Source organism: Octopus sinensis, linkage group LG3 (assembly GCF_006345805.1).
Source record: "Octopus sinensis linkage group LG3, ASM634580v1, whole genome shotgun sequence".
In the NCBI taxonomy this organism is placed as follows: Eukaryota; Metazoa; Mollusca; class Cephalopoda; order Octopoda; family Octopodidae; genus Octopus; species Octopus sinensis.
The window spans coordinates 154,679,146-154,690,983 of NC_042999.1; positions in this window are offsets into that span (position 1 = coordinate 154,679,146).

Below are 11,838 nucleotides of genomic sequence, written 5' to 3' on the forward strand. Positions count from 1 at the left end.
GTAATATATGCATGTATGTAATATATGTGTGTATGTATGTATGTATGTATGTATGTATGTATGTATGTATGAATGCATGCATGTATGTATGTATGAATGCATGCATGCATGCATGTATGTATGTATGCATGTATGTATGTATGTATAAACTTCCTGTTATAGGTGCAAGCGTGGCCGTGTGGTAGGAAGCTTGCTTACCAACCACATGGTACTGAGTACAATCCCACTGCATGGCACCTTGGGCAAGTGTCCTCTTCTACAGCCCCAGGAGGCTAAAGACTTGAGTGGATTTGATAGACGGAAACTGAAAGAGGCTCGTCGTATGTGCATATGTGTGTGAATGTGTATCTATGTGTTTGTCCCCCACGCCCCACCTCCACCACTCGACAAGCGGTGTCGATTTATTTACGTCCCCGTAACTTAGCAATTCGGCAAAACGATTCCGATAGAATAAGTACCAGCGTTTAAAAAGAATTAAGTACTGAGATTAGTTTGCTTTATTACTTGACTAAACCCTTCAAGATGGTACTCCAGCATGGCCGCAGACCAAGGACTGAAGCAAGTAAAAGAAAGAATAAAAGATATATATGTGTGTGTGTGTGTGTGTGTGTGGTGTGTCTGTCCCCCCACCCCATCGCTTGACTACCGATGTTGGTGTGTCTACGTCCCTGTAACTTAGCGGTTCAGCAAAAGAAGCCGATAAAACAAGTACTGGGCTTAGAAGGAAAGTTCCAGGGGTTGATTTGTTCGACTAAAGGCGGTGCTCCAGCATGAAGCACCACAGTCAAATGACTGAGACATTAGATTCAGGCCATGCTGGAGCAGCGCCTTAACGAATTTTAGTCGGACAAATCGACCCCAGTACTTATTTTTTGTAATCGTAGTACTTATTCTGTTGGTGTCTTTTGATGAACCGCTAAGTTACGGGAACGTAGATACACCAGCGTCAGTTGTCAAGTAATGGTGGGGGCACAAACACATGCAAATACAGACATAGATGAATATACATACATACGTGTCACGAAGGGCATCGTGCGTATATATATATATATATATATATATATATATATATATACCTAGCAGTATCGCCCGGCGTTGCTCGGGTTTGTAAGGGAAATAACTATATAAGCATTTTTTAGAGAGTTACTTCCCTTATAGATGCCATTCGGGCTTTCTTAGCCATTTCTGTTTGGTGTCTTCAAGCCATGAAGTCGTTGTTCTAAAAGAACGCTGGTCTCCTTGACAACGCTTTACGACGTTGATTTCCTTACACTCCCTTCCCCACAGCTCACGAGGGAGGGAAGAAGGGGGAGAAGCAAACAGGTGCAGCTGTGAGCGTGGACGCCAACTCCGCCGCCATCGACACACGATCCATTTTATGCATTAAAATGGAATAAAAAATGATGTTAAATTATTTTTAAAATCGTAGACTCATCGTTGACGCGTGCTAATACCCAGAAGGGCTCGATATGAATCACGACTATAAGATACCCGAATTTGGTTAAACTGCACCGCAAAATGTGGGAGGAGTTAGGAATCTAAATCGAAGGGGACAGACACTCACACAACTAGAGTTTTTATATATATAGACTAGCAGTATCGCCCGGCGTTGCTCGGGTTTGTAAGGAAAAATAACTATATAAGCATTTTTAGAGATGTACGTCCCTTATAAATTCGGGCTTCTTAGCATTTTGTTTTGGTGTCTTCAAGCCATGAAGTCGTTGTTCTAAAGAACGCTGGTTTCCTTCACAACGCATTACGACGTTGATTTCTTTACACTCCCTCCCCACAGCTTCACGAGGGAGGGAAGGGGGAGAAGCAAACAGGTGCAGCTGTGAGCGTGGACGCCAACTTCGCCGCCATCGACACACGATGCATTTTATGCATTAAAATGGAATAAAAAATTATGTTAAATTATTTTTTAAATCGTAGACTCATCGTAGACGCGTGCTAATACCCAGAAGGGCTCGATATGAATCACGACTATAAGATACCCGAATTTGGTTAAACTGCACCGCAAAATGTGGGAGGAGTTAGGAATCTAAATCGAAGGGGACAGACACTCACACAACTAGAGTTTTATATATATAGATATATATAACTTAAAATAACTTAGAAAGGTTTTGGCCTAGTATTGGCCCAGCCCATGTCTAGCTTAATAGCACCACCTGGCAAAAGAGCTGCAACACGACGATATATATATATATATCGTGGAGGCGCAATGGCCCAGTGGTTAGGGCAGCGGACTCGCGGTCATAGGATCGCGGTTTCGACCCCCAGACCGAGCGTTGATTGTGTTTATTGAGCGAAAACACCTAAAAGTTCCACGAGGCTATGGCAGGGGATGGTGGTGATCCCTGCTGTACTCTTTCACCACAACTTTCTCTCACTCTACTTCCTGTTTCTGGTTTGTACCTGTATTTCAAAGGGCAGCCTTGTTCACTCTCTGTGTCACGCTGAATATCCCGAGAACTACGTTAAGGGTACACGTGTCTGTGGAGTGCTCAGCCACTTACACGTTAATTTCACGAGCAGGCAGCTGTTCCGTTGATTCGGATCAACCGGAACCCTCGTCGTCGTAACCGACGGAGTGCTTCCAATATATATATATATCACCTTGACCGACCACTCCTCTCTGGATCGCGCCTTTCTCATCCACGTGATCCCAATAGTCCTCCTGTAATCGTAACTCCACCGTCGTGGAGGTCTTCCGGGTGGTCTTTTCCGCTCACGCGGGTACCACTCGACAGCTGCGCGGGTCCACCGATTATCGGTGAGCCGGGCGACGTGTCCAGCCCATCTATACTTGCTGCGTGTATACTCTGCGATGACATTCTCTCACGCCGGACTTCTTTCTGATGAGCTCGCTACTGATGTGCTCTTCAACGAGATTCCAATGACCTTTCCATTGCTCTTTGAGCCCGTTACCAGTCTTTGCTCCTCTCTCTTTGTGGTAGCCCATGTATATATATATATATATATATATATATAATATATATTATATATATATATATATATATATAAAGTGAGTATATTTGCCATTTGAATATAGCTAACCCCTAAGGGTGGATGCTACTGTAGTTTGTAGCCCCAGGAAGACACCTCCTCCAGCTGGCTATATAGACACACTTTCTGTGTCCTATCAGTATTTGAAGGGAAGTCATCCTTTCCGTCTTCAACTTATGATACACACGGACTCGAGTTTCAAGGTATTGACCTATCATCGGACGTGTGACAATCATGTTGTCGGACGAGAAGTCGGTTCCCCTCACAAATACATATCCTTTTCCAGTATCGATTGACACTGATATTGAAAAAGTGAAACCAAACTCGCTCTGAGATTTATCATATATATATATATATCAGGCTTGCTGATGAATACAGAGGTATGAAATCACAGGTGATATCAGTCTAATTTTTAAATGTCTTACTTTGGAGAATTGCATTCGGTGGGATTAGTAAAATTTTTGGTTTTTAGAAATGACTAATTTTGTCCCTCTTAGCGTGTGGCATGTATGTATAATTAATGCCCTTATACATATAAATTAATATGTTCAATAAGAAAGAATTATTTTCGAAAATTTTTCTCTTATGAGGTCTTTCACGCTATCTACCTGATAATTTCTTGTTAAGTTTTCCTTATAAGAAGTGTCCTTAATTGCTAAATATATATATATATATATATATATATATAAAAACTCTAGTTGTGTGAGTGTCTGTCCCCTTCGATTTAGATTCCTAACTCCTCCCACATTTTGCGGTGCAGTTTAACAAATTCGGGTATCTTATAGTCGTGATCATATCGAGCCCCGTCTGACTATTAGCGCGCGTCAACGATGAGTCTACGATTTTAAAAATAATTTAACATCATTTTTTATTCATTTTAATGCATAAAAGCATCGTGTGTCGATGGCGGCGGAGTTGGCGTCCACGCTCACAGCTGCACCTGTTTGCTTCTCCCCCTTCCCTCCCTCGTGAAGCTGTGGGGAAGGGAGTGTAAAGAAATCAATTCGTGTAATGCGTTGTGAAGGAGACCAGCGTTCTTTTAGAACAACGACTTCATGGCTTGAAGACACCAAACAAAAAAATGGCTAAGAAAGCCCGAATTGGCATCTAAAAATGCTTATATAGTTATTTCCCTTACAAACCCGAGCAACCCGCCGGGGGCGCTACTGCTAGTATATATATAACTTAGAAAGGTTTTGGCCATCACAGACAACTTCAGCTTTATACAGAGAGAGATATGAGCGTTTACTTACACATTACACACATACATACATACATACATACATACATACCATACATACACACACACACACATACATACACATACATGCATACAGTTAAACACATGCAATACATACATACATACATACATACATACATACAGACATACATACATACATTCCAACACATGCCATGTTACAATAAAACATACATACATTACATACATAAATACATACATACATACAGACATACATACCATACATACATACATACATACATACATGCATGCATGTAGTAGAAAAATGAGATTTACACTAAAAATACGCATTCGGCAGCGTCGTTCAAAGGGAAATAACTTCTGACTTCCAAAGACTAGCGTCTAAGAAACTGAATAGTAAATACATTTACGTGTGTATGTGAGTGTGCGCCTACGAATATCTCTAAAAGTATATTTAAAAGAGATCGCTACAAGCGTGACTCGAGGTACTTGTGTTTCGTATGAAGTAACTTTTGCTACCCCTATATTAAACTTAGCAAATAAAAATAGTATATCTTTATATATAAAAGTCAAGTTGTGTGTCTGTCTCCTACGATTTAGATTCCTAACTACTCCCACATTTTGCGGTGCAGTGTAACCAAAACCGGGTATCTTATAGTCGTGATTCATATCGAGCCCTTCTGGGTATTAGCGCGCGTCTACGATGAGTCTACGATTTTAAAAAAAATTTACCATCGTTTTTTTCCATTTTAATGCATTTTTTCGCTATTATATAAGGGAAGTAACTCTCTAAAAATGTCTACGATGAGTCAACGATTTTTCAAAAAAATTTACCATCATTTTTTTCCCATTTTTAATGCATTTTTTTGCTATTTTTTGGCTATAACTCTCTAAAAATGCTTATATAGTTATTTCCCTTACAAACCCGAGCAACGCCGGGCGATACTGCTAGTATATATATATATTTATTATACATATATCATATATGTGTGTGTGCGTGTCTGTACAAAATTCAAATAAGTAATCATTTTCTTTCAAAAAATAATGATAAAGTGGCCTTCAAACATTCTCTGTGCATATTTACATATAGTAAGAGATACATGCTTTTTGGGGAGTTTTACTCTTCTTTCAAGCAAACAGGTACATATTCAATCCTGACTTTTAATATGTATGTCTGTATATATGTATGTATGTATGTATGTATATATGTATGTATGTATGTATGTATGTATGTATGTATATGCATAATATATATATCATCATCATCATCGTAATTTAACGTCCGCTTTCCATGCTAACATGGGTTGGACGATTTGACTGAGGTCTGGCGAACCAGATGGCTGCACCAGACTCCAATCTGATCTGGCAGAGTTTCTACAGCTGGATGCCCTTCCTTCCTAACGCGAACCACTCCGAGAGTGTAGTGGGTGCTTTTACGTGCCACCGGCACGAGGGCCAGTCAGGTGGTACTGACAACGGCCACACTCAAATGGTGCTTATTATGTGCGAGTTTGATTTTGATTTCGATTTCACTTGCCTCAACAAGTCTTTGCAAGCAGAGTTTAGTGTCCAATGAAGGAAAGGCACGCATAAGTGGACTGGTTACAGCCCTAGCACATGGCACAAGGTTATGGTCTCACTTGTGCTTGCCGAGTATTCTCAAGCACAGCATATATATATATATTTATATTTACATTTTCATTTATATTTATATATTGATTTTATTTGCTGCTAAAAACTGTATATATATATATATATATATATATATATATGAACTTTCATCCAACAAATTTGATGCAAGTTTGGTTACAAGCCTGCTCCTAAGGCCAAATCTGTATCAGCCAGGTCCTCCTCCGCAATTCTCGCTCAGGTCTTCTTTGCCTCCTACATACTCCATATAGTTTTAATTTGAGAGAGGCTCTCACTAGTCACTTTGTAGCTATGTGTAACACATGGCTAAGCATCTTCCACCATCTTATGACCATGGAATCTCATCAGTTACTCTGCCCATCTCTTCACATTATTTAAACCTTTTGTTATTGTATATATTTTGAGATGCTCTGTGTTTCTTCCAATTGATTTTAAATATAACAAAGAATTTAGTAAAATAACTTACGAGGGACGTTCAATAAGTAATGCCTCTGACCCACTTGCAGTTGTTTGATCTAGCTGAAATTTTGCATATGCAATCATTTATATCTCTATAGAGTAAGTGGCAAATTACAGCTCTCTGAATTAATTGTGGTTTGTGATTTACAGGTGTTTGAACCGAGTCAAGTGTGAAATGGAGCCTGTTGAGTGTCGAGCAGTGATCCGGTTTTTGTATTTGAAAGGACGCACACACGGAGACTTTGATGAAATGAAAGTACTTATGGTAATGATGCCCCATCATATGACCTTGTAACGCTGGCAAGGTGAATTCAAACATGGTCGGAACTCTGTGGAAACAGCTCCCAGATCTGGTCGTCCCCTTCTGCCATTGATGAGGCATCTGTCCGTCAAGTTGAGGCTGCCATTTTGGAAGATCGACGCTAATTATTCGCCAAATAGCCCATGAGGTCAAGATTAGTACCGGGTCTGTGGAAACTATCACTCATGACCATTTGCATATGCAAAAGGTGTCTGCCAGATGGATTCCCAGGTTGCTCACGCCTTTCCAGAAGCAAGAACGCGTTGAGTGCTCGAGGGTGAATTTGGAGATGTGCCCAAGAAGATGAGTCAAATTTTTCAAAAGACTGATTACACAGGATGAACCTGGGTCCATCACGATGATCTAGAGACCAAAGCCCCAGTCAATGCAATGGAAGCACCGTGACTCACCCCCTCCAAAGAAAGCAAGGGTGCAGCCTCTCTGGCAAGGTCATGCTCACAGTTTTCTGGGACCAGGACGGAGTAGTGATGACAGATTTCCTGGCAAAGGGTACCACAAATGCAGGAGCCTATTATGCTTCACTTTTGAGGAAATTAAGAGAAGTTATCAAATCAAGAGGCGGGGCAAGATCAGCAAAGGCATCCTCCTCTGCAGGATACGCTCGGTCCACACTCGCTTGTCACCAGATCAGAAGCACAGGCGTATGGCTATGAACTTCTCCCCATCCCCCCCTACTTTTCTGACCTTGCACCCTCGATTTTCACCTCTTCCAATCATGAAGTGTTTTTGAAAGGAAAGCGTTTCCCAGATGATGCAGCCTTGATTTCTGAAGTCACGTTGAGGTTGGAGGACCAACCTGGGTTCTTCTACAAAGACGGTCTCCAGAGCCGCATCAAACGATGGGAGAAATGCGTAACTCTGGGTGGTTCCTATGTAGAAAAAGACTAATAACTGTGCCAAGTTTCGTTGCTCTACTGCTATGGGAAGTGGGTCAGGGGCATTACTTATTGAACGCCCCTCGTAGGTATCATTAAGCTAGTGTTAGGAACATAAATTGTGACTAAGATTTGGTGGAAGATTTTAATTCAAAACTTATAGAAGCAAAACATTTGTACTACAGAGACAGAGGTGGTTTCAGCCAGGCTGGTATCAAAAGAGTTAAATTAATAATTTGTTAACCCTTTTGTTACCGTATTTCTGTTGAGGTGCTCTGTGTTTCTTTCAATTAATTTAAATATAAAAAAAAAAATGGTAAATAACTTAGTTATCATTAAGCTAGTATAGGAACATGAATTGTGACTAAGATCTGGTGGAAGATTTTCATTCACAACTTTTGAAAATTACCGTATTTCTGTTGAGGTGCTCTGTGTTTCTTTCAATTAATTTTAAATATAACAAAAAAAAATGGTAAAATAACTTAGTTATCATTAAGCTAGTATTAGGAACATGAATTGTGACTAAGATCTGGTGGAAGATTTTCATTCACAACTTTTGAAAATAATACATTTGTACTACAGAGCCAGGGATGGTTTCAGCTGGTTTGGTATCAAAAGGGTTAATTATTCATGATATTATCACACTAGGAAATCCTTTGTATGGTCCTAGAGAAACATCCATGAAAAAAATTTTGCCTTTTTCCACCTCATCTAGATGCAAGCATGGCTGCATGGTAAGAAGCTTGCTTCCCAACTACATGGTTCCAAGTTCAGTCCCACTACATGGCAGCTTGGTCAAGTGTCTTCTGTTAAAGCCTTGGGCCAACCAAAGCCTTGTGAAAGGGTTTGGTAGATGGAAACTGAAAGAAGCTTGTCATATATATATCCTTTTCTTTTATTCCTCTCTTTTATTTGTTTCAGTCATTTGATTGTAGCCATGCTGGAGCACCGCCTTTAGTAAAACGAATCAATCTCAGCACTTATTCTTTGTAAGGCTAGTTCTTACTTTATTGGTCTCTTTTGCCGAACAGCTATGTTATAGGTATGTAAACACACCAGCGTCGATTGTCAAGCGAAGATGGGGAAACAAACACAGACACACAAACATACATTCACACACACACAAACACACACACACACACACAATACGAGAGGCTTCTTTCAGTTTCTGTCTACCAAATCCACTCATTAGTCTTTGGTCAGCCCAAAGTTATAGTAGAAGACACTTGCCCAAGGTGCCACACAGTGGGACTGAACCTGGAACCATGTGGTTGGTAAGCAAGTTATTTACCACACCCCCACTCCTGCAGCTATTCATATATAGACCCAGCAAGCCAAATGAGACCATAACCTGTGGCCTATGCCAGGAGCATAACCCGCCCGCTTATGTGTACCTTTTCCTTCTTTGGTCACTAAACTCTGCTTGAGGCAAGTGAAATCAAAATCAAAATCAAAAATTTGATGACTGGCATCCGTGCTAGTGGGGTGCAAAGAGCACCATTCAAGCATGATCGTTACCAACGTCGCCTTACTGGCACCTGTGCCAGTGGCATGTGTAAAAAGATTCGAGTGAGGTCGTTGTGAGTACCGCCTGACTGGCCCCCATGCCGGTGACACGTAAAAGCACCCACTACACTCTCAGAGTGGTTGGCGGTAGAAACTCTGCTAGATCAAGATTGGAGCCTGGTGCAGCCATCTGGTTCGCCAGCCCTCAGTCAAAACGTCCAACCCATGCTTGCATGGAAAGCAGACATTAAACGATGATGATGATATATATATATATATATATATATATAATATATAATACCTATATTTGTGTGTCTTTGTGTCTATGTTTGTCCCCCAACACTGCTTCACAACTGGTGTTGGTGTCTTTACATACCTGTAACTTAGCAGTTCAACAAAAGAGTCCAATAGAATAAGTACCAGGCTTTCAAAGAAAAATACGAGTACTGGTGCCAATTCTATTGACTGTAAATTCTTCAAGGTAGTGCCCCAGCATGGCCGCAGTCTAATGACTGGAACAAGTAAAAGAAGTGATCAAGAATACAATATTCTCCTCGAACGGGACACCAATCTATTGCACATTGACAGCTGAGTGGACTGTGGCCATGTGAAATGAAGTGTTTTGCTGAAAAACACAATGTACCATCTAGTCTGGGAATTGAAATCGTAGTCTTGCAATCTTGAGTGTAAAACCCCAGCCACTAGGTCATATGCCTTCATACATTAATCAGAACTTTCTTCTAATTTATCAGAGAACTCAATTTTTTATTCTCGTCCTTGTGTGATTTGGCATTTAATAGTTTTGATCTTTGGATACCATTGTTATCCTGATATTTCAAAAATATACTTTATCATTTCACTATGTGTGATCTCACGTCTAATAAATGGTACAGAATAAATACATGAGGAAAGCATCTTTTCATTTTGGTTTCTGGCAATTATGGATGAGTTGGTTTCAAGAATGGAAACTGTTGTAAAGTGGGTTCCTCCCACTTGTGTGATGTGTGACTGCCATTGTACCGTAGTTGCAATAGAAACATCCTTAATGTGCTTTTGTAAGAGGTTTGTTGCCTCAAAATGTTTTATAAAAGAACAATGTGTTGCCACACCTTCTGTTGTTTCATCTGCAAAGCATACACCGTTTGTTTTTAATAAAAAGATAGTAATATCTGCCAGGCTTATTCCTTTTGATACCATCATGTTCAAAACTGCTTTCGTTTCTATTGTACAAATTGCTTGTTTTAAATAGATCTAAAGTAAAAATTCCGCCGAAGTTTCAAGTAAACTTGTGTTCCAAACAATACCTTAATAACAACAAAGTTATTTTACTAAATTATTTATTATTTAATTGAAATTAATTGAAACAAAGGTAGTGTATTTAAACAGGAACATGGTAAGAAAAGGGTTAACACACACCAGTATCCCAGACTATTATATCTAAATGATTAAATGTTCCTCTTCACCGCAGTCTATCATTTAGAAAGGTTATGTAGCAAAAGGGAACGACTTTCTTCTTTCATGTGAAACACCTACTGATTTTGCCACCATCGCCACTATCATGTCAAACAAAGAAGGAGGTGTGTATACAGGTGTATACAGCAATCAGCGGGCATTGCTGTTGTCCTCATTTTTCACCATTTCATTTGTCATTCATATCATAATCCGAATCGTGGCCGATGCCAGCGCCGCCTCGACTGGCTTCCATGTCGGTGGCACGTAAAAAGCACCATCCGAATCGTGGCCGAAGCCAGTGCCGCCTCGACTGGCTTCCATGCAGGTGGCACGTAAAATGCACCAATCCGACCGTGGCCGATGCCAGCCACGCCTGGCACCAGTGCAGGTGGCACGTAAAAAGCACCCACTACACTCACGGAGTGGTTGGCATTAGGAAGGGCATCCAGCTGTAGAAACATTGCCAGATAAGACCGGAGCCTGGTGCAGCCTTCTGGCTTCCCAGATCCCCGGTCGAACCGTCCAACCCATGCTAGCATGGAGAACGGACGTTAAACGATGATGATGATCATCATCATCATTATGTGTGTGTCCAACCTGCAGCTTCCTTTCTGTGTAAGGCCTTTGTGGCCAATTAAATGAATAAAAGAAGCTTGCTTCCCAACTACATGGTTCTGAGTTCAGTCCCACTACATAGCAGCCGGGTCAAGTGTTTTCTGTAAAAGCCTTGGCCCAACCAAAGCCTTGTGAGAGGGTTTGGTAGATGGAAACTGAAAGAAGCCCATCGTATATATATATATTCTTTTCTTTTATAGAAACATCCACCTTGCCAAATCAAACTGGAATCTGGTACAGCCCACCTGGCTTACCAGTTTTCAGTCAAAATGTCCAACCATTGCCAGCATGGAAAGCAGACGTTAAATTTTGATGATGATGATGATCATCATCATCATCATCATCATACATGAGATAGTGAATGTGATAATTAAATGTCTTCATTTTTTTTTGTATCTTTTATTTTTTCTTTTATTTGTTTTACTCATTAAAGTGCAGCCATGCTGGAGCACTGACTTGAAGAATTTTTAATTTGACTGAATCAACCCCAGTACTTATTTTTTTAAAAACCTGGTACTTATTCCATCAGTCTCTTTTGATGAACGACTAAGTTAAGGGGACGTAAACACATCAACACCATCATCAAGTGGTGGTGGTGGTGGTGGGGGTGGGGGAGAGAAACACAAAGACACACACACATATAGATATATACATGTGTGTGTGTGATAGGCTTCTTTTAGATCCCATCAACCAAATCCACTGACAAGGATTTGATCAGCCCAAGGCTATAGTAG